This window comes from Mustela nivalis, assembly GCF_964662115.1.
Source record: "Mustela nivalis genome assembly, chromosome: 12".
In the NCBI taxonomy this organism is placed as follows: Eukaryota; Metazoa; Chordata; class Mammalia; order Carnivora; family Mustelidae; genus Mustela; species Mustela nivalis.
This window is the reverse complement of record NC_139031.1, coordinates 55,975,106-55,998,788: the sequence shown is the minus strand read 5'-3', so window position 1 is coordinate 55,998,788 and position 23,683 is coordinate 55,975,106. Positions and strand designations below refer to the sequence as shown.

Below are 23,683 nucleotides of genomic sequence, written 5' to 3'. Positions count from 1 at the left end.
TCTATGAAAAATGCCACTGGAAGCTTGATGGGGATTGCACAGAATCTGTACTTTGCTTTTAGTATGGACATCCTCAATACTGATTCTTCTATTCCATCAGCATGAAAATCTTTCAATGGAAAGATTTATGTCTTCAATCTCTTTTTTTATTAATTTATTTTTATTTTTTTTATAAACATATGATGTATTTTTATCTCCAGGGGTAGAGGTCTGTGAATCGCCAATCTTTTGATACCAGTTGAGACCTGATTTGTGACCCAGGATGTGATCTATTCTGGAGAATGTTCCTTGTGCACTAGATAGAGAAGAATGTGTATTCTGTTGCTTTGGGATGGAATGTTCTGAATATATCTGTGATGTCCATCTGGTCCAGTGTGTCATTTAAGACCTTTATTTCCTTGTTGATCTTTTGCTTGGATGATCTGTCCATTTCAGTGAGGGGAGTGTTAAAGTCCCCTACTATTATTGTATTATTGTCGATGTGTTTCTTTGATTTTGTTATTAATTGGTTTATATAGTTGGCTGCTCCCATGTTATGGGCATAGATATTTAAAATTGTTAGATGTTCTTGTTGGACAGACCATTTGAGTATGACATAGTGTCTTCCTCATCAAATATTATAATCTTTAGCCTAAAATCTAATTGATCTGATATAAGGATTCTCACCAGCTTTCTTCTGGTGTCCATTAGCATGGTAAATTGTTTTCCACCCCCTCACTTTAAATCTGGAGGTGTCTTCAGATCTAAAATGAGTTTCTTGTAGGCAGCATATTGATGGGTCTTTTTTTTTTTTTTTTTTTTTAACCCATTCTGATACCCTGCATCTTTTGATTGGGACATTTAGCCCATTTACATTCAGGGTAACTATTAAGAGATGAATTTAGTGCCGTTGTATTGCCTGTAAGGTGACTGTTACTGTATATTGTCTCTGTTCCTTTCTGATCTACTACTTTGAGGGTCTCTCTTTGCTTGGAGGACCCCTTTCAATATTTCCTGTACAGCTGGTTTGGTGTTTGCAAATTCTTTTAGTTTTTGTTTGTCCTGGAAGCTTTTTTTTTTTTTTTTAAAGATTTTATTTATTTATTTATTTAACAGACAGAGATCACAAGTAGGCAGAGAGGCAGACAGAGAGAGAGGAGGAAGCAGGCTCCCTGCTGAGCCGAGAGCCCGATGCGGGGCTCGATCCCAGGACCCTGGGATCATGACCTAAGACAAAGACAGAGGCTTTAACCCACTGAGCCACCCAGGTGCCCCTGTCCTGGAAGCTTTTTATCTCTCCTTCTATTTTCAATGATAGCCTATCTGAATATAGTATTATTGGCTGCATGTTTTTCTTGTTTAGTGCTCTAAATATATCATTCCAGTTCTTTCTGGCCTGCCAGGTCTCTGTGGATAAGTCTGCTGCCAATCTACTATTTCTACCATTGTATGTTACAAACTTCTTTTCCTGGGCTGCTTTCAGGATTTTCTCTTTGTTGCTAAGACTTGTAAATTTTACTATTAGGTGACGGGGTGTGGACCTATTCTTATTGTTTTTGAGGGGGGTGGTTCTCTGCACCTCCTGGATTTTGATGCTTGTTCCCTTCACCATATTAGGGAAATTCTCTACAATAATTCTCTCCAATGTACCTTCTGCTCCCCTCTCTCTTTCTTCTTCTTCTGGAATCCCAATTATTCTAATGTTGCTTTGTCTTATGATGTCACTTATCTCTCTAATTCTCCCCTCGTGGTCAGGTAGTTGTTTGTCTCTCTTTTGCTCAGCTTCTTTATTTTCTGTCATTTGTTCTTCTATATCACTAATTCTCTCTTCTGCCTCATTTAACCTAGCAGTAATAGCCTCCATTTTTGATTGAACATCATTAATAGCTTTTTTTATTTCAACTTGGTTAGATTTTAGTTTTTACTTCTCCAGAAAAAGCTTTTATCTCTCCAGAGAGGGTTTCTCTAATAACTTCCCTGCCTTTTTCGAGCCCAGCTAGAACCTTGAGAATCATCATTCTGAACTCTAGATCTGACATATTACCAATGTCCATATTAATTAGGTCCCTAGCCTTCAGTACTGCCTCTTGTTCTTTATTTCAGGGTGAGTTTTTCCGCCTTCTCATTTTGTCCAGATAAGAATATATGAAGGAGCAATTAAAATACTAAAAGGATGGCAAAGACCCTAGGAAAATGTGCTTTAACCAAATCAGAAGAGACCCCAAATGGCCAGGGTGGGGGGGGATAAAAAGAAGTTCAGAATAAAACAAATTAAAAGAAGAAAACAAAGAAAAAATATATTTAAAAAAAAATATATATATATACATATATTAGAGTGGTGACTAGAACAGGGTCACCTGCTTAATTCTGGGAGTATTTTGGTCTCTTAGAAGAAACTACCTCCCAAAATTTTAAAGCATGAAAAACATATATAAGGGCAAACACAATGAAGGGATGGAATATGCCTATAAAGATGGAAAAAAGGGGCATCTGGGTGGCTCAGTGGGTTAAAAGCCTCTGCCTTTGGCTCAGGTCATGATTCCAGGTCCTGGGATCGAGCCCCACATCAGGCTCTCTGCTCAGCAGGGAGCCTGCTTCCTCCTCTCTCTCTCTGCCTGCTTCTCCGCCTACTTGTGATCTCTGTCAAATAAATAAATAAAATCTTTAATAAAAAAAAAAGATGAAATAAACTTTAATTTCTAAAAAAAGGAGTTGATAAAGTAAGTTGGTTGGGAGAATAAAGAAAAAGAAAGTAGAGAGAATTTGCTCAGGCTGGAGACTAGAACAAGCCCAGAGCTAGATTTAGTGCATATTTTCATCTAATAGATGAAAGAAGTTGTACCCCAAATTTTTTTAAAAGAAAAAAACTTATGTGTATATAAAAAATAAAGTTAGATACATTGAAGTATAAAATATGACTATAATAATGAAGGTTCAAAAAAGTTTGTTTTTTGTTTTTTGTTTTTTTTAAAAAAAGACATTTATTCAGCGTCATGATCAGACTATTACATTTAGCAATCAACAGCATGGGTGCAAAAAAAAAAAATCTACATTAAAACCCTTTGTAGGAATGCTTTACACTTTCCACAGAACAGAAACTAAAATAACCTGTTATACAATTAGTCACAAATACAGTCCTCGAGTTTTTTTGCCCATACACATGAGTATTGTCTAAAACATGTCTTCTTTGTAGCAGCTAGGCCCTGCCACCACTGTGCTTGGCTGAGGTCACAAATCTGTTGTAACCTGTAGCTTCCCTGTCACTTCTCTGGCTCTCCTCTCCTGCTAAGCTTTGTTTCCTGGCAATAATTAAAACCTTCTGCCACTGCCATAGCTGCTGCTGCTGCTGGAACCACCATAGCCACCTTGGTTTCGTGGTTTGGTGAAGTATTGGTCTCCACCACCATAAGGGCCAGAGCTTCTGCCTCCAAAATTACCTCCTTTCATGGGTCCAAAATTTGAGGATTGATTGTTGTAATTGCCAAAATCATTATAGCTTCCGCCACCTCCAAAGTTGCTTCCATCATTACCGAATCCGTTATAGCCATCCCCACTGCCACCATATCCACCACCACCTCGACTGCCACCAAAGCCACCTCGACCACTGAAGTTTCCTCCGCAATCAAAGTTTTCATTCCCACCAAAACCACCTCCACGACCACCACCAAAGTTTCCAGAACCACTTCGACCTCTTTGGCTGGATGAAGCGCTAGCCATCTCTTGCTTAGAGAGCGCTTTCCTTACTTCACAGTTGTGGCCATTCACAGTATGGTATTTTTGAATGACAATCTTGTCTACAGAATCATGGTCATCAAATGTTACAAAAGCAAAACCCCTCTTTTTGCCACTGCCTTGGTCAGTCATGATCTCAATCACTTCGATTTTCCCATACTGTTCGAAATAATCTCTTAGATGATGTTCTTCAGTGTCTTCTTTAATGCCACCAACAAAAATCTTTTTCACAGTTAAGTGGGCACCAGGTCTTTGAGAATCTTCTCTTGAGACAGCCCTCTTTGGTTCCACAACTCTTCCATCCACCTTGTGTGGCCTTGCATTCATGGATGCATCCACCTCCTCCACAGTGGCATATGTGACAAACCCAAAGCCTCTGGAGCACTTGGTGTTCAGATCTCTCATTACCACACAGTCCATAAGTGTTCCCCATTGCTCAAAATGGCTCCTCAGACTCTCATCGGTTGTTTCAAAGCTCAGACCTCCGATGAAGAGCTTCCGCAGCTGTTCAGGCTCTTTGGGAGACTCTGACTTAGACATGAGGGCGGTGGGAGGGGAGACTTTAACGATGCTTACTCGGCGGCCTCCACTGGCAGAAAAAAGTTTTTGTTTTTTTTTGTTTGTTTTGTTTTTTTTAATGAAATGTATTGTTAAGATAAACTAGTTAAAAAACGTTAAAAGAGGAAAGGGTAAAAGTTAAAAAAAAATTGAAGAAAAAAATAAAATTTAAAAAAAAAATTAACTGCAAGACTAAAGAATCATGGGGAGAAAGCCAAGAATTTCATGCTTTACTTTCTCCTTCTCTGGAATTCTGCTGTTCTCATTGGTAGGTGAACTTGGTCGTGGCTGGATTTCTTGTTGATCTTCTGGCCTGTTGTAGTCATTCTCAAGTGTCTTTGCCCGAGTTTGAATTGCACCACCCTTACCAGGGGCAGGGCTAAGTAATCTTCTCGGGTTCGCTCTCAGGAGCTTTTGTTCCCTGAATGATTTCCGTTGAGGTCCCGAGGATGGGAATGAAAATGGCGGCCTCCCAACCTCTGGCCTGGAGGAGCCCAGAGCTCGGTGTCCCACTCCTCAGTGCGCCCTCAGAGAAAAGCTCTCAATCACTCCCATCTCCCTGGCCTCTGCTGGGCTCTGAGCTCACCCAGACTGTGATCGGTTCAAAGTAACCCTGAGCTGAGAGCTCACTCCTTGGCTCTGTCTCTGTAGCCAGCTTCCCCGCTCTAATACCTGCGAGCTCTGCAACATTCAGATGCCCCCGATCCTTCTGTGACCCCAGGGACATGGGGCCATGCTTACCCCGCACGGGCTTCACCCCGGTTTAGCCTCTGGAGCAATGTCCCTCAGTGGAGCAGACTTTTAAAAGTCCTGATTTTGTGCTCTGTTGTTCTGCCACTTGCTGGGAGCCCCTGTCGCTTTGGATTCACTTCTCTGTCGGTCCTACCTTTCAGAAAGTGGTCAATTTTCTGTTTCTAGAATCGTTGCTCTTCTTCTTTTCGACTTCCTGTTGGATTTGTAGGTGTTCGCAATGATTTGATAAGCTATCTAGCTGATCTCCTACTACCTGATGTGGTCTCAGCCTTCTACTTCTCCGCTATCTTGACTTCTCCCCCCTCCTTCAATCTCTTTCTTTATCCTAGTTTTCAATACATAAGTCTTTCACTTCATTGGTTAAATTGTTCCTGCATATTTTATTCCTTTTTATGCAATTGTACATGGAATTTTCCGTTATTAGTGTATAGAAACCAAGTCTCTGTGTTTTGATTGTGAATTCTTTAACTATTGAATGTATTCATTCTGTTTCAGTAGACCCTTTAGGGTTTATTACATATACCATGTCATCTGCAAATAGTGAGTTATTTTCTTCCTTTACAATTGGATGCCCCCGCCCCTTTTTGCCTAATTGCTCTAGCTAGACCTTCCAAAATTAAGTTGCATGAAAGTGGGGATAGTGAGCATCCTTGTTTTTTTTCCTGATCTTAAAGGAAAGCCTTTCAGCTTTTCATCACTGAGTATGATTTATCTGGGCTTGTCATCTATAGCCTTTATTATGTTAAAGTAGATCTCCTCTATAAACCCTCTATTTTGTTGACTATTAAAAATGGAGGTTGATCAAGATTTTTATACTTCATTTTGTTAATGTGTTATATCACACGGACTCAATCATAGATGGTGATCGTTTCCTCCGTCATTGGAATAAACACTCCATGACTGTGGTGAAGAATCCTTTCAATATGTTTCTACACTCAGTTTGGTAATGTTTTGTTCAGAATTTTTGAGTTTATGTTTATTAGAGATAGTGGCCTACAATTTGATTTTCTTTTGGCATCTTTGGTTTCTGTATCAGGGTAATTCTGGTCTCATAAATATGTTTGGAATATTTCCTTTTTCTATTTTTTGGATGACCTTGAGAAGGGTTAATATTCCTTAAAAATTCATGCATTCTGCTTTCAGAATATTGTCAGATCCTCAGATTGTATATACTTAATATTTGATTGAAAAAAAAAACAATACATTCACTTCAATTTGCAGGTATTACACTTGTCCATCACCAAGAATCAGGAGCTTAATATTCTATTTCAGTTTCCTGTAGCTTTCTTTCTTCCAAGTGATAAAGTCTATGAAATCATATTACCTTAAAGACAATAAAATGCACTAAGCCATCACATATATACACACATTAAAAATTTCTATATGTTTAGAACTGTTTGAAGCAAGAAGAACCAATTCACTGCATTCTTAAGGTTCTATATAGCACAAATAAAAGTTTAGTTCTGTCAATTTGTTAACTCTTCATTACAGAAAAAGTATGGTTAATAAATAGCTTAGCCAAACTAAGTACATTTCTTTTCTCCAGCAAAGTAAAATTGCCTTTATCTCAACTTATCACCTCTATTCACCGATGCAGATCTTCTCTGTAACTTCAGTTGAAATAGAATGTTAACATAAGTGAATATTATTGTTTAGAGGTGCACTGGTTTCTTGTGTAGAAATGTACTTGTTTCTCAGGGTATTACTCACAGAAAATGCTCCTTAGGCAAATAAGTTTGGGAAATGCTACCTTAAATTCAGCAACTTCTTGACAGTCTTTGGTTACTAATACCCATTTTAAATATTCAGATAGGGGATATTGTGTCTATTATTTCCCAAATATATTTTACCATGAGGCTCTTTCCCAAAAACTTACTTACCTTAAAGAATATTCCATGGAACACAGGTTAGAAAATTATGATTTTACCTTTCCAAGTTCAGCATTTTCACTCAGTCTTTTTCTACAGAATACACTCAAAATCCCCAGCCCACTGAATCAGGCAAATCAGATCTCCTTAATGGTAATTAAAAGGCAAAACCAGCACAAAGGTAAATTTTAGAGAAATAGATTTCCAACTTAAAGGAAAAGACATTTAAAGGATGTGTGTTTAGTATCAAAATATAGTTAATAAGGAACATGATGGATATGTCAAATAAAAAGTATATCATCAAGAATCAACCATGGTATATTTGGTTCCATATTTGACTTGACACTCAAACTCAGACATCTGAAACAGCAGTCAGGTAAAAAAATCAAGTAATATTGTTATTTGTTAAGGGCACTAAATCAAATAAATACAGTTGTTGAAGACACCATAATTCTTTTCTCCATAAAAGCAACAAGAACATTGAAATATATTACAAAAATAAACTTTTTCAGAACTCTGGAAATTAATCAAAGCCATGTGAAAGTCTATGGAATGTTTGTTCCTGTAGCTAACACTGAAGCTTGGTTAAAAAAGGAAAGAAAGAAAACAAACAAACGAACAGAAAGTGAATGGCATGCCATTTTTAACCTACCCTGTTCTCCCCAACCCCAACTTCACAGTTTACTCTGACTATCATGGTCATCTTAAAAACCAACAGCCTACGTCCACAGTGAAAAACAGAAGGCTAGCAGCCACTGGGTAACACAGAACAAAACTGGAGCTTCTCCAAATCCTAATCTCCAAGTAGCGGTCAGAGTTTCATCCCTTCGCCTGTCCACAAGTCCCACAAAAAAACCAACTTTCAAGGTTTGTTTTGGTTTGTTTTTTGACTTAAGTCAGACTTCCAAGTGAGTGTTCCCTGCAAGCATGTGCTAAAAAGTATCAACAGTAATTGTTTACAGCAGCAGCTGCCTAAATTGGTGGTAACAACTGAGGCAAACAAAAAGCTAACCTGAACCATTAAAAGGAAAAGCTAAAGAATGAGATACCCAGATAAGGCTTTGAAAAGCTCAAATGCTACTCCTAGGTATCTAGTAAAGACCATGAACATGCATAGGGCTGACCACAAGCCCACAAAAGACCTGAGAAGGTCCTGTGCTCTTAATTCAGACTCATCTTGTGCTTCACAAGCAGGAAGTGAGAATGAAGCCAGAATTGTGAACTATTTTCCTAAGCATAGCAAATGTGCCTCTACACACAAAGACACCAGGCAAAGCAGAGAACATGGTTTGTTCCAGGTACTTACAGAACTCTCTTCCCATTAACTGACCACTGAACTATCCAAGCAGAGACTTCACTGGCTACATATGACATAGTAGAGAAGAAAATATGTACTACAGAATTCAGGTAAGTCATTTAATAAATCCATGATAGACACAAGCATTTTCAACAGCAAACTCTAGGGGAATGGGTCTGACTTCCAAAATTGCCGTACTACTAAAAATGGCCAGTTTTTAATAATAATTAGGAGACATGCCAAGAAACAAGAGCATATGTGAAGAAAAAAAACATACAACTGCCCTGAGACAGACAAGACTTTGGACTTACTATATAAAGATTCAATTGATTTTAAACATGTTTAATGAGCCAAAGGAAGCATGTCTGATGAACTCCCTGAAAGCAGTGATCACAGAACATACTCTAAGCACTGAAAGGAAAAAGACTGTCAACCAAGAATTTTATATCCAACAAAATACTCCTTCAGAAATTGAAGCAAACAGTAATACAATGTTTTACTAGCCAGCATGATCTGGAAGAAATGTCAAAGAGAGTTTTTGAGGCTAACTTGAAAAAATAGACACTAACGAATAAAAGTAACTACATACAAAAATTAATAGAAAAGACAAGTATGGGCGCCTGGGTGGGCCTGGGTGGCGCCCAGTCAGTAATGCATTTGCCTTCAGCTTAGGTCAAAATCCAATGGTCCTGGGACTAAGTTCCACATCACACTCCCTTCTTAGCAGGGAATCTGCTTCTCCCTCTATCCTTCACCCTGCTCGTGTGCTCGCTCTCGCTCGCTCTCTCTCACTCTCTCTCATAAATGAAGTCTTTACTAAAAAAAAAAAAAAGACAGGTATATTGTATCCTCGCATTTGATTTAAACAGAACAGTAATTATAAATGAGTATTGAAGGGCATACAGTGTATGAAGATGTCATCTCTATGACAATATAGCACAAAGGAATACGAAGAACCCAGTATTGCTGAATCTTTTGTTGTTAAAGAACATGTTTGTTTGTTTGTTTTTAATGCCAAAAAAATTTCCATTATAAGAAAATGTAGGAGACACCCACATATTTGCAGGCAGCACTCAACTCTCAAGTCTATAGTTTGGAAACTATGTCATTCGCAGGCCTGGAAGACTTATAAAGCATGTAGAATTAGCCCATTTTATATATCAGAAATCCACCTTCTAAAAGTATAAGCAACTGCTGCTAGAGACAGGTTATTTCTTTCCAGAATGCAATTTATTTCCTTGAATCCTTTGCATCAAGATATAAAGGTTTTGCTAAGGTGTTGCTAAATTCACTTCCCTATAGAAATGCTTCCTCAGAGCCCACTGTATATTTCAGTGTTCTAATGTGTTGTTTAATAAATGCTTGTAGTAAAATGCTATACCAACATGAGACAAGAGCAAAGATAATTCATTTCAACTAAAAATATAAACTTCTTCTATCGTTTCTTTCAATTTTATTATTCTTTCTGTTTTGTGCCAGTCTCAGCCTACTGATAGTAATGCTATCAGCTACCAATATCCAGAGATGCTCACCTGGGCCCCAGGAAGCCTCCCACAGACATCTCCTGTCTCCAAAAGTGTTATGACTGGACCAACCCTGACAGTTCTTACTATAATTCCAAGATACCCTTCAGCATCAAGCATCCAGGACAGTGGGGGGAAAATAAAGGTATATCACTTACAAGACTTAGAAATGATGCAGCACACTCAGGGCTTCACAGCATGGTCACAGGTAGAGAGCAGGAATGCACGGGGCAATGGTTCTGCTGTATTGGGGTCAAGCATGGGGGCCTAAGGTTCTAGAGGTTCATTCTTTATTAGTGAACTTAAAATATAAAAGGAATACTTTAAAGCACAGCAAGTGAAAAATGGCCCTGGTCAAAACTGTCAGTTATCAAAACCAACCAAGATCTCTGAAGCAAACACAATGAACAAGACAAAGTCCCTGATTTCATGGACAATGTAATTTCAGGGAATAAAGGTAACAAACAAGTACACAAACCAAATTATTATAGATCAAAGTAAAGGAAGTTAAAAAGGGAATTAGAAAATAAGGAGAAAACAGACAGGAAGGCTTCATAAGGAGCTGATACTTAAGCTGTGATCTAAAGGATGAAATTAAGCCCCAGTATGAGAAAAAGCACTTGTGTCAGCAGCAAAAAAGATACATGACTAGTCAGACTTGTAAAGCTGCTAATACCACAGGAATGTTACGGGTTCAGCACCTATTTTGTTCAAGCAAAAAAGTTTATGGTAAGAAGAAAAATTAAAGAAGTTAAAAATAATTTTTAAAAGAAAGGCTGAAACAGCATCTAGTATTTGTTGACTACTGAAGACGTAAATATTGGTCATAATTTTTTCTTGTTCCTGTAGTAGAATGATATACACATCCCTTTGCAACCATCTCAAGTGTGAAGTGTCCTGCTCACTGCACTGATTCAGTGATTGGTCATAAGGCTTCCTTTGTCCAAGGGAATAGGAGTGGAAATGTCATTGTGAGAGGTGCATGCCTACTGCTTATGAAGAATCACATCTTTCCACTTCTCATCTAATTTCTGCCAGTGCTATACGAAGTTCTCCAAGATAGCTGCTGCCCCTCGCCCCCAGCCTGGGCTCAAGAAACACATGTAGAACAAACCTGATTATAGCCCTCAAGCAAGGAACCAAAAGTAAAATACCAGACATGGCAACAACAATCTGGTCAAGCCCAGCCTAGATCAACCAACAGCCTGTCTGAAGACAGGAAGCAAGAATAAATAATTGTTGTTTCAGGCTATGAGTTTCAGGAATCTCTGCACCTAACAGTGGGCAATCACTTCTAACATGAAGCACTAGAAAATTTCACATGGGTTAGCTCATCCAAGGTTCCCTTTGAGATAGGGATTTAAGTACTATCTATTTAACCACGAAGAAAATGAGGTAAGGACACAGATTGAGAGATTAAGAACCAATATTCAAACCCAGCAGCATAATTTCAAAATCTGTGGATTTTTATTACTGTGATAGTCCCTATTTTCATGGTTGGCTTCAGTATATTAACAACAGCATTAACAAATATATCATCCTGTTTCTAGCCTAGCACTTACGATGGCAATTACAGAAGAGAAACCTGAGAACTCTAATTGGGATCTCCTAGTTTGTTTCTGTTCCTGCCTTCTCAGGCTTTACTTTACCTGGGTGCATACTAAACAGTACTACCAAACCTTAATACCACTTTAAGTGCTATCACTGTTTTATCTTCCAGAAAATAGAATCAAGAAGCAAGCAGCTACCCTGGGAATAGGAGGGGTATATAATTATGCTGTTTATCATTTACATTGGATGAGAATAAATTTTTTTTTTTAGTAAATTAAGCTTCTACCATGTCTTACTGAAAATAAGAGGACATTTTAATTATACAACTTGATAGTTACAACTCCTCTTGAAAAATTATGTGAGAAAACATGTTCCTTTTAGAAATAAACGTTAATAAATCCCTTCACCTGAATAAATAAAGCCATGGTGAATATAAAAAGTAAAATTTAGGGCACCTGGGTGGCTCAGTGGGTTAAGCCTCTGCCTTCGGCTCAGGTCATGGTCTCAGGGCCCTGGGATCAAAGCCCACATTGGGCTCTCTGCTCAGCCTGCTCCCCCCCTTCACTGCCTGCCTCTCTGCCTACTTGTGATCTCTGTCAAATAAATAAATAAAATCTTAAAAAAAAAAGTATGATTCCTATTCTGTTGATTTAAAAAGTTTTTTAAAAAAAGTAAAATTTACTGAACTGTATATTGAGTGCTACATTTTAAGATTTTTTTTCACATATTATTATATTGCTTTATAGACTACCAGGACATGATGTAACATGATTTAGAGGACAGTTGAAAACAAAGGGCATTTATGCATTCCCAAATACATCGAAATTGGGTAGGTAAGTAGACTAGCCTGCTTGTAATGAAAGGGAAAAAGTTTAACTTCCTTATACTCTTAATTCCATTTAATATTTTGTGGTAGGGAACACACAGACTGTACCAATGATATAACCTATCTTCATCAGATTAAGGCAGGCTTTGCACATTTTTTTTTTTAACATCTAAAGAAACTTCCAATTACCTTGAGGAAAAATAAAAAACCCTGACCAAAGCATTTTAGAAGTTTTAGTTATTCTTAGAATTGGAGGATAAAACATTTATTCCTTGCAGTTTTCTCATTACTCTGCAGACCATTATGGTTAAGAAAAAGGTGTGTTCCCAAGAAAGGAATTTAGTATCATTAAACACAAATAGGCTGTTTCCTGAACCTCCTTCAATGAATTCTATCAGAAAATAATGGAGTTAGTCATCCAATTTTCTTCCATTTCAAATACACTTATTCCCCTAAGGCATGTATATCTAAAACATACTCAACATCAAGACTAACCCACAAAGTTAAACCAAAAAGATGAAAACCAGAGATAAAAAGACAGACAATATGCTAATAAAAACTGAACTGCTGAATATACTTCCAACTAACTAGCTAAGGAAATACTCCAGTCCTTACACTGTACTGCCAATCTTGTTGAAAAGATATTTGTATAAGTAATTATACTTTTTTATAAGCAGGATGTAGTAGAATAAAGCATGACATTGTTTTAACTATCAATTTCAGGAAACCTAACAGGTTATTATAATGATGCTGCAATTTGGATCTTGTGTTTGCCATTTAACAGATTTTGACCCTGTGCAAGTACCTTTTTTTTTTTTAAGATTTTATTTATTTATTTGACAGACAGAGATCACAAGCAGGCAGAGAGAAGGGAGGAAGCAGGTTCCCTGCTGGGCAAAGAGCACAATTTGTGGGGCCTGATCCTAGGTCCCTGGGATCATGACCTGAGCCGAAGGCAGAGGCTTTAGCCTACTGAGCCACCCAGGCGCCCCATACCTTAACTTCTTAATTACAAAACAGGAATGTATCACATAGTATTTATTCTGCATCCATAAAGTGTGTACTCTGTGAACTAGTAGTTTCCCTTTCCTTTTGTATGAATGGGTAATGGTGTGTTAATTTAACCAGTTAAGTGTATTGTAGAGTGAGACAGATAAGGACACTTTCTATCCGTCTCCAATAATCTTAAAAACACAGGTACACTTCTCCCTGGTCAGTCTCCGCTCTATACAGACTCCCAGCTAACAGAGCAGTAGAGCACAGATGACAATACATGCTGCAGGAAAATAGGCTGACACACAACAGACACCCAAATGAGAACTGCAATCAAAGAAAAAGGCAAGCAACTCTAAATCAAGCAATAGGGATTTAATTTTTTTGTTCAATTAATAATGCATTTTAATATTTAATTGCTATTGTAACAAATCTAACAATGAATAGAAATATGTGGCTAAATCTGTTTTAATTCTGTAAGCTAGAAGATCAGTTATTACTAGAGCTTTCTGAGACCAGTATTTCAGTCACTGAAATAAGTCTTTGAAATTAGTGGTCTGAAATAAAGCGTGAAATCTAGTTCAAAGCAACTGTTTATTCTCTAACACAAACTGGAGCACCTTGTCATGATTCACGTGACAAAGTCTTTACTACTACAACTTCTCATTTACCTTGACTGCATCATTCCGTCAGCTCAGTGTGTTTGGGCGGTGTTAATACTTCATACTAATTTAGGCTTCTGTCACCAACCAAATGAACACTGGGCATCTTTTCAACCTCTAGTCAGTTTTTCTTAATAGGTAATCACTGCCATGCCTAGCCCTTTACCGGTTTCTGAACCATAAAATCAGAGTCAAAAGAGATTTTAGACATTTAGTCCAAACCTTAATATTTATAGGTGTGAATATAGGCCCAGAAAAACTAAAAGCTATATGCATAGCTATTCAAGGACACAGAATTAGAAATAGAGGTAAGGCATTTTTCGACTCCCAATGTCACCGTTGTTTCTGATTCCTTCCGATACTGGCAAGCAGGCTTGTACAGGAAAGGTATGTTAGGATGCCAGAATGGCAAGGCAGGTGAGCCCAGCAAAGAGAATGAATATCCACAGGAAAAGTGGCCTGAGTGGGCACCTGCTCAAGGTCCAGATTGATTTAGTGTTACCGTACCAAGATTTGTGTTCACTGTGATCATCTCAAGGAAGTACTACTGCCTCTATTATGTTTATATTCCTTAATACATCATCTTAGATAAAAATTTCAGACCACAGTTATAATGGCTGGTTCAACAACTTAAATACTGTTATCTATTGTCAATATTAAAGTAAAATTGAAACCAGAAAAAAAAGTTTCACAGAAAAAACTCTACATTACTTCCAAGCCCATCTCAAAATTATGGAACAAAGGAAAAAGCTTACATAATTAACCACATTTACATGTGAACTTTAGTAGAGACTGAAGCAATTGAACCAAAAAACAATGAAATTGCTCATAATATGTAGCTTTCATTAATTGTATACTACTTCTAGACGTTTACTTTCAGTATTTTTCCCTTTCATGGACAAGAATACCAAGACTCCAAGAAGTATCTCAACTGACTAAACACAATGAGTAAGTTGCTAAAACTAGCAAAAACTCAGCTGTCTTCCCCATTTCTTACTCTTATGACAGGATGACTGCGATAGATTAACAGCCACAAATTCTTGGGGGGAGCAAAGTCTGGCTTTGCCTCTCTGTAAATACATTGGCTGTCTTCTGACTGCTCTGACCTACCCAGTAACATAGAAGTGCTAGGTTTGAGGTTCGTGCCCGGGCCATAACAAGACGGGCAGCTTCCACCCCTGTATCATAGAACACATTCTGTTCTCAAGTTCACTCCATTCTTCAGTTCATATTGACCAGAGCCCATAGATTTCAATAAAATTTTAACCTGGATGTTTTTTCAGTCCTCAGTTTTCACTGTATTCTCTTTTATAATTTCTGTATTTGTCTTGAAATTCATCATATCTCATCTATTACGTCAAGATTTTCTTATAGAGTCGGTTTTTTTCCAACATTATTATTTTGAAATCCTATACTACTGTTTCCAACATCTGGGTCTTTTTCTAACTGACTGATTCTCTCTTAATATGAATCACCTTTTTTTTTGAACATAGAGTAATTTTGAACTATATAGTGGGCACTGTAGACATGTGTTACAGACTATAGATTCTTTCATCTTCCTCTGAAGGGTGGTGATATTGCCTGGTAAGCAGGCTCTACTCCTAAGATGTGGTCCTTCTGTTGTATTAATGAAAATCCAAAGGTATTTACTATCTCCCTTTAACATGGCAGGACTCCAGCCCCCAACTAACTCTGTCTTCTCTGGGGTGAGCGCCTGCTTAAGTATCTGGTCATCTTTCAGTGTTCCAGTTGATGTTTTCCCCCCTAGGTCCCTTGGAATACTGCCCCATGTATACACAATTCTGGAGTCAGCAAAGGCTTTAAGCTGTTATGTGTATGTATGGTCCCGCCCCCTCCTCTGTGGCCATTCTAAACTCCTTCAGTTCCCAAGTGCCCTGAGAGCCCCATGTTCCAGGGCCTGGCTTCTCAGGACAAAAATTGTAACTTTCTTCCTTGCCACTACAAGGATGAAGAAGTGGCCTCAGGGTAAACAACAAGGACTATATCGTTCACTCTTCAGTAAGGACTTGTACACTACACATAATTTGAACAGGAAAGGTTTAATATAAAGTATTAATTATATATGATATGAATAAAACTGTAAAAAAAAATGAGTAAATAAACCCAAGGCAGGAGCCAACAAAAAGCAGGGGCCCCCACTCTCCAATACTGAAATTCAAACCTCATTTAAAAAGGTCTGGCTGCAGCCCACTGGATGGTCAAGAAGTTTAGCAGCCTGATCTGGGTTAGAGATAGTGCACCATCAGCAAGCCAAGGCTGGGATGCAGAAACCATGAGCTATGACTAGATGGCCAGGAACTGAAGGCTGATCAACAGAGCATGACACACGGGACCACCAAGATGGAGCCTACTGCTGGGCTAGGGAAGTAAGTCTGGCAGGCACAAAACCACACGCTGAGGCTGGCCAATGGGAAAACCTCCACTAGGATGTCAGCAAACAAAGCTGGCAGGCAGTGAATGAGGGCCCCAACTACCATCAGAAACTTGCTAGGGAATCAGTAACGCTCAGGGCTGCAGGCACACATGCTAATGGCCATTCTGGAGCCAGCAGGAATGCAAGCATACCAGGATTAGGAAGAAAAACACCTTCCTCCTACAGAGTCCCTTCAGCACCCTCCACTGAGCAAACTAAAACTGTCTTCGCAAAGGAGGGATGCCCATGGGATGTAGCATAACAGTGAAAAGTAGATTTAGAGTTGGCAGATAATTAAGTGGCACTGCATGTAAATGTGGATCTTACCCAGGGTTGATTCCCTTCAAGGGCTGAATCTCTTCTACTTCCTGCCTAGTTTTAGTTATTATTGACTGCCTTCATACAAATGTATCTATAATGCAGGTACATGTAACACAGATAGATCTCTATTTGTATCTCTTAATACATACAGGTAGCACAGCTTCTATTTTTTATGTACATGATGGTTGGTCATTTGAGCTATTCTGCCATTAGCACGAGGCAAAAGCTCTGGATTATGATTTGATATAGAATCTAGACAATACTTTGAGCACAGAACTACCCCTTTTTTAATATTTCAGACCACCTACTGTGAGGTTTATGAAACGTATGGTCATCTTGGCATTCAATGGTACACGTTAAGTTTCACTGACACACCCTTATCCAAGATATTCTCAGGGGAAAAATCAGATTTCCACTAGTCCTAAAAAGAAGAACTAAAAAAAAAAAAAAAAAGTTTACTCAACCACATATGAAATGGCCTCCCCAAAGTCACATTCCTACCTCATAATTTAAAATACTCTCAAGATACTGAAGTCCAAAAAAAATCATGTCCATAAAATGAAACAAACTTTAAAATCATGTGTCACTATTTTTATGTATTAAAATCTATAAAGTTTAAGTACATGTTAAAAGGACATGGAGTTCGAAGGGATGGATTACACAAAACTCACTTGGATTGGGAGTATTCTCTGTAACAAAGGTTGTTCCTAAACATGCCAACTTTAATATTACATAGCTAGTAATCTTATTTATGTCGTTATATAGGACTTCAAAGTTCTAGGCAGCAGACCAATTAACCACAACCCTGTGGGAACCACTTGAAAGCAAAAGTTTCCTTCTAGTTCTTGTGGCAAAACTTTGTGAAACAATAAGGAAGCTGTATTACAAAATCAAGTTACTCTGGCACCAAACACCACAGGATATTTTTGTGAAAGAGTTATGTGTCTTCTAAAAATGTATTCTTTTGTGAACAAGGTAAGAAAATTTAGCAGTGCTCACCACTCAGGAAGAGCTGGCTGTACCTCAGATAGGCAGAGAAAGTGTGGACACACCTCCACACCTGAATTATAGTATTTGTTAGTCTGGGGAACAGGAGTACTGTAAGTGATCTAACCCCTTGTCACAAAGGAATCAGAACTTACAAGCTGTCAGAATTGCTGGGGAAGGCACAGACTAAAGGATGGAGAGAAGGAAAAGTGGAGTCACCATAAAGTTGTCAATCTGGCAAACCAAACCTACCTGGACACCAAAGGGGGACTTTGAGGAAAGGTCTGTGACCAACAGGTGCTCCTGTGTAACCCCTGCCTCAGGGGATCTGCTGAACCAAGACTGATGTTGCTAAACAGCACTGATGACTAGCCATCATGAGGATGAGCAAGATGGTGGACCGAGATGGGAAGGACAGGGTGGAACCCACCAGGCATCATCTGTCTGTTGGTCCCCTAGTCTGAAGGCAAAGACCTTGGAGGAAAAATGGCTTCTGTTTCACTTCAGCCTTTCAAATCTCACTCATGCTCCTTTGATGAATGTAACCAAATAAATAAATAAGAGTTCCCAATTTAACCAAACAAGCATATGGATACCTACCATGGATGAGTATTATTTAATTTAGATACACACAAAAATTAATTTATGAAGTCATCCTCTGCTTAACAAAATACACATAGGGTATGAAAAGATGTGAATATAATTCTAAGATTTTAAAATCCATATTCCTTCATTAGAAAATGTATTCTCAAAACAGCTCACCATACTTTTTCCGTCACTCTCTAGTTTTTCTGAAGTAAAAGAGCTTCAAACAGGATTCAAGCTTCTTAGATCTACCAAAGAAGTTAGTTTTATTTTGGCCATCAGCTGCTAAGCTACCACCTGGATGTTAATGCCTACACTACACAAAGTAACAAAAAAGGTTGCAAGACTAAAATGTGATTGAAATTTATGTCATCATTTGATTCTGGATGAACAGAACCTTTTTTTTTTTATTTTAATATACTCTAGCCAGTCTAATTCGGGGTCCCCTGTTGGCCTCATCTTTTTTTTTTATTCTTGTGGACATTTGCAATTAGATTCCAATCTACACTGTTTTTGTAACTATACAACGCATGTAAAAATAGCAGTTCATATCTTAAGACATGATTCTTAAGAAACAAGTGTGAATAAGAAAAACAAGTAAGAATAAGAAAAAATTTGCTAGTATTCCTCTATAAAGTTTCCACATTAAGTCCAGTTTTCTATTCCAGAGTACATAAGGAAAACAATTTCCTTTTTCTGTAAGAACATTCCAAATCTTATATTATCAAGAAATCCTCTAATTTTTTAAATTCTCACATTAATATGTATCGAATACCTACCAGGTTTGAGGCACTGTGCCTCAAAATGAAGACAGAAGAACGAAAGAGAAAATGCTTCATGTCTGTAGTATTAGTGGTTTATTAGTCTAAGTAGCCAAAACATTCTTTAACTAAAAAATGTTGGACATCTCATAATTATTTCGAAACTTACTGTAAAACTACAGTCATTAAATAAGTATGGTCCTAAGCATAAAGACATATAGACCAACAGAATACAGCACAGTGCCCAGAAATAGACCCCTGCTTATATAAAATTAATTTTTCACAAGGAAGCAAAAACTATTCATTGGGAAAGGACAACCTTTCAACAAATAGCACTGGGAAAACTGGATATCCACACGCAAAAGAATCAAGTAGGGTTTTACTTAATACCGTACACAAAAACTCTAAATGAAACAAAGACCTACCTATAAGAATAAAAATTGTAAAACTCTAAGAGGACAACTTTATATGACATTCACTTTGGCAATGATTTATTGGATTTAATGCCAAAAGCACAGGCAGTAAAATAAGAAATAGGTACACTAGGCCATATTAAAATTAAACTTCTGTATTAGACAACACGATAAAAGTGAAAAGGCAGTCCATGAGAGGGGAGAAAATGTCTGCAAGTTATCTGGTAAGGGGTTAAATATTCAGAGATATTTAAAATATTTAAAAACTGAGAACAATGAAAAAACCAGCCCAATATTTTAAAAGGGCATAAAACGGGAATAAACAGGTACCCAAAGAAAATCTGGAGTCTGTAAACAAATAGTGTCTTACAGATATTTAATCAATATGTCAATAAATAATCCTATCAATAAAACAGGTCTATTTCTAAAAACATAATGTGTCAAATGAGCTCAAAGAAGAAAGCCTAGATAATTCAATAACCATTACAGAAATTATAATGTTAATTTAATAACCACTAAAATGCCATTCTCCTAAGCTTACCACCCCCTTAAAAAAATTCTCCAAGCTTAGGCAGTTTTACTAGGAAGTCTATCCAAATTTGAAGATTAAATTTGTTTCTTACAAAAATTATTCCAGAGAATAAATGAGGAAAAATGACCCATCTCCTGAAATACAGTGTTCTACAAAAATCAAGTAAGGACAACATAAGAAAGATAAGAAAATTTCACTTATAAACAGAAAAAAATCCCACATAAAATACCTGTTAACTAAGTCCAATAATATAAAAAATACTATTAAGTACTGTTCATTCCAGAATCACAAAGATAGCTCAATATCAGTAAGTTTACCATGGGAATTCACAATTAGCAAGAGAAGTCACAAGATGATCTTACAAGATACAAAAAAATAATTTTTCAAAAAATGTAATGCCTTCCTATGAAACTTCGAAAGAAATAAACTTTCTTGGAAAAGAGATTAGAGACTTCCCAACCAAAAACTTAGAGCAAAGATTTGAAGAAATAAGATGAAGTCCATTTAACAATAGAACCCAGAAAACCATAACCTCATTTTTTTTTTGCTCTTCTACAACGTAATACCAGTGGTCCTGACCAAAGTGACAACAAGGGGCGCCTGGGTGGCTCAGTGCTTAAGCCTCTGCCCTTGGCTCAGGTCATGATCTCAGGGATGTGGGATCGATCCCTACATCAGGCTCTCTGCTCGGTGGAGAGCCTGCTTCTGCCTGTGTCTCTGCCTGCCTCTCTGCCTACTTGTGATCTCTGTCAAATAAATAAAGTCTTTTAAAAAAAAGTGACAATAAACTAAGGATTCGAAGGATATCTGTCATTAGTTACAAGTAACATCATTTACGTAAGACACTTTGGAAGACTTCACATAAAATTTAAAACCAGAGCTCAATGATTTTTTTTTTTTTTAAGTGCAATCTACCAAAATGGACTGTGAGAAAACATAACACCCAAAAGCAAATAAAAATTATAAAGTATGAAAGATGGATTATATATATTAGCTGTAATAAACTAAGAAATCACTTATATACACAATACAGAGCGAAGTAAAAATCCTTCGAAGAACTTGAAATATCTAAATAAGCCATATTATGTTAATGAGTGAAACAACCCACTGTTTAAAGACATCAACCTGATCTGTAAAATGATATATAGCTTCCAACCATTGCAATGAAAACTTCCAATTAGTGGAAACTTAAAGTTTCAAAGTTATATAAAAGTAATAAATGTTGGGGCGCCTGGGTGGCTCAGTCAGTTAAGCATCTGCCTTCGACCCAAGTCATGATCCCAGGGTCCTGGGATGGAGTCACACACTGGGCTTCCTGCTCAGCAGGGAGTCTGCATCTCCCTCTGCCCCCTCTCCCCTGCTCATGCACACACTGTTTCTTTCCCTCTCAAATAAAATCTTTTAAAAAAAATTTTTTTTAAGTAATAAAGGTCAATAAATAGTTCAAATGTTAAAACTATAGAACATGTGGCTAAAGTTATAATCGTGTCCTCTCACTTCATGGGTTCTTAAACGGGCACAGGTATTCTGGAGAGCAATGTGGTAATAGGTTACTGAAATAAGAAGGCATTTGCCCTGTGACCTCCCAATTGTACTTCTTGATATATATATCCCAAAGAAAGCTCTTGTACTAAGGACACAAAGTGATATATGAAAACATTCTTTTCTGCATATTTGATAGGAAGCAATGGAGGGGCTCGCCGCTGGATGATACCCGAAGATAAAATGCCATTTGTGCATGATGGAAAGTTATCAAGCAATCAGAAAGTTTTAGATTCTTCAACATGCATGATTTCATAAATGTTGAGTAAAAGTCAATCTTTTATGGCAATTTTGAAAGCATAACAAGATACATTTTAACAATATATATAACAGTTATTAAAAAGAAAAACATTCAACAGAAGTTCTTAAGGAATCTTGTGATTTTAGGTGAAGAAAAAGTAGTTTAAAATCTAAAATCTAGGGGCACCTGGGTAGCTCAGTCATTAAGCTTCTGTCTTCTGCTCAGGTCATGATCTCAGGGTCTTGGGATCCAGCCCCACATCAGGCTCCCTGCTCAGCAGGAAGCCTGCTGCTCCCTCTCCCACTCCTCCTGCTTGTGTTCCCTCTCTCACTCTGCCTCTGTCAAGTAAACAAATAAAATCCTAAAAAAAAATCTGAAATCTAAAATGGCGGCTAGCACAGATAAACAAGAGCAGCCAACAATAAATGAAGTCAGATCATCAACTCAGTTCTATAGATCTTATAGATCTAAGGTCCAAAACCAAACAAAAAAAAGATGGAATGCAGAAGTTTGTACTTTATATGAATCACTAAATTGTACTCCTGAAACTAATATAACAATACTTAAAATTTAAATAAAAACTTGAAACATTCAAAAAATTGTACTTTGATTTGTCTTTTAATACATATTAAGTACTATTTTCAATATTAAAACATGTTGGGGTGCAAAGGTACAAATTTCAATGGTTTTAATACATGAGATAATTATAAGGAATTCAGGGGTTCAGTAAAGGAGGAGAAGAGAGTGGTGAAGCCCAAAGTAGAAGTGTTTTCTCTATTTAATATAATTTGAAAGTTTATAACAAAAAAAGAGATGGTAGGTTAAAAATGTACATATCAAGTAGGGAAACCACAAGTCTCAGATCCCCGCAGACTGCAGTCTGAGCAGTAAAAGATAATGTCAGGCCCTGCTAAGGAGCTGGTACTTTATGCTGTGGCCATCAAGGGCCACATGAAGTCCTCCAGCTGTGGAGCAACGCGGACAGACTGGCAGGTTATATATATCACTTGGGGGTGCTTACTGATGTGAAACATTAATAAAGGTGGAAGAGGCAGGAGATAAACTGTCATAAGATTTCCCCCATACCCCTAAAGTCCATGTTTAAGAGAGTAAGAGCTAAGTCAAGATATTTACCAATTAAAATTTGAAGCAGCAGTTTTATATCAAGGGAAATACAGGAAAAAAGCAAGATTGTGTAGCATTTATATAATGGTCTCCATACATAAAAAGGAAGGGAGAGAAATTAGTTTCAGAGTAACACCTAAGAAATTACTTTCTGGATGTAGGATATTATTCTTCTCAAAGCAGGTCCCAGAGAAGGTCAGAATACTTTTCCCAATACTTCCAAAACTGCCCAAATGGGACCAGAAAAATGACAAGGCATTATGAGCCTACCTAGAAGAATTAGTAGAAGAAAAAAAATACAAGTGTGAAGGAGAAAAACAACAACAACAACAAAAATCAAGAGAAATAAGACAAATGGGGAGAAGCAGAATTTGAAAAGTGTTTGATAATTCTCCCAACACAGCAGGATTGTGGATTTACTTTGTCTGGAGTACTATTCACACTGCACAGATCATGGTTTTACTAGTGATGGAGATGTGCAACTTGCTACTGTGGTTAACAGTGAACACTCATGAGGCAAACTGATGGTAGGCAGTTACTCTCAGTGAACAAGTCAAGTCAGTTCCTTCCTACCCCGCATGCTTCATGTTTAGATCCTTTCGCTCCAATGCATTTTTCTTCCTATATTCTTCTTTTGTGCATGTTCCCTTGAGGATCTTTTAATTTCTATCCCTTCCTCAGTTTTCTGTTTGTTAAACGACTGATGCCCTTTTCTTATCCCTTCCTACTTTTCCTTTCAAACCCCCATGTAACGTGAGGTTTCCTCCAAGACTCTTCCTTCTGAGGCTCTTCCTGATCACCTCTTAATTCAATCCAGGCCCAAGTCAACATCCATCAAAGCCCTCTCCTTTGGTACACTAGAGATAAGGGAGAACAAATGGGCAACTCTAAAAACAGCCGTAAAACTTCCAAAAATTCCAATGCCGTGGATATGAAGAAAGGACACTCTTAACAAAATTCTGTCTTCTTGATAAGTTTCTGGGCAACTTAGCATTTAAAG

At 37.6% G+C, this 23,683-nt stretch overlaps 1 protein-coding gene and 1 pseudogene across 8 annotated transcripts in view; both read right to left on the bottom strand.

The window, feature by feature from the left end:
* The window catches only part of CRPPA (CDP-L-ribitol pyrophosphorylase A), a 302,846-nt gene that overhangs the window by 221,168 nt on the left and 57,995 nt on the right, over positions 1 to 23,683 (bottom strand). The window lies entirely within an intron of this gene.
* Positions 3,023 to 4,287, bottom strand: LOC309845414 (heterogeneous nuclear ribonucleoprotein A1 pseudogene; annotated as a pseudogene). Its single transcript has one exon. The product of its transcript is annotated as a heterogeneous nuclear ribonucleoprotein A1 pseudogene (transcript).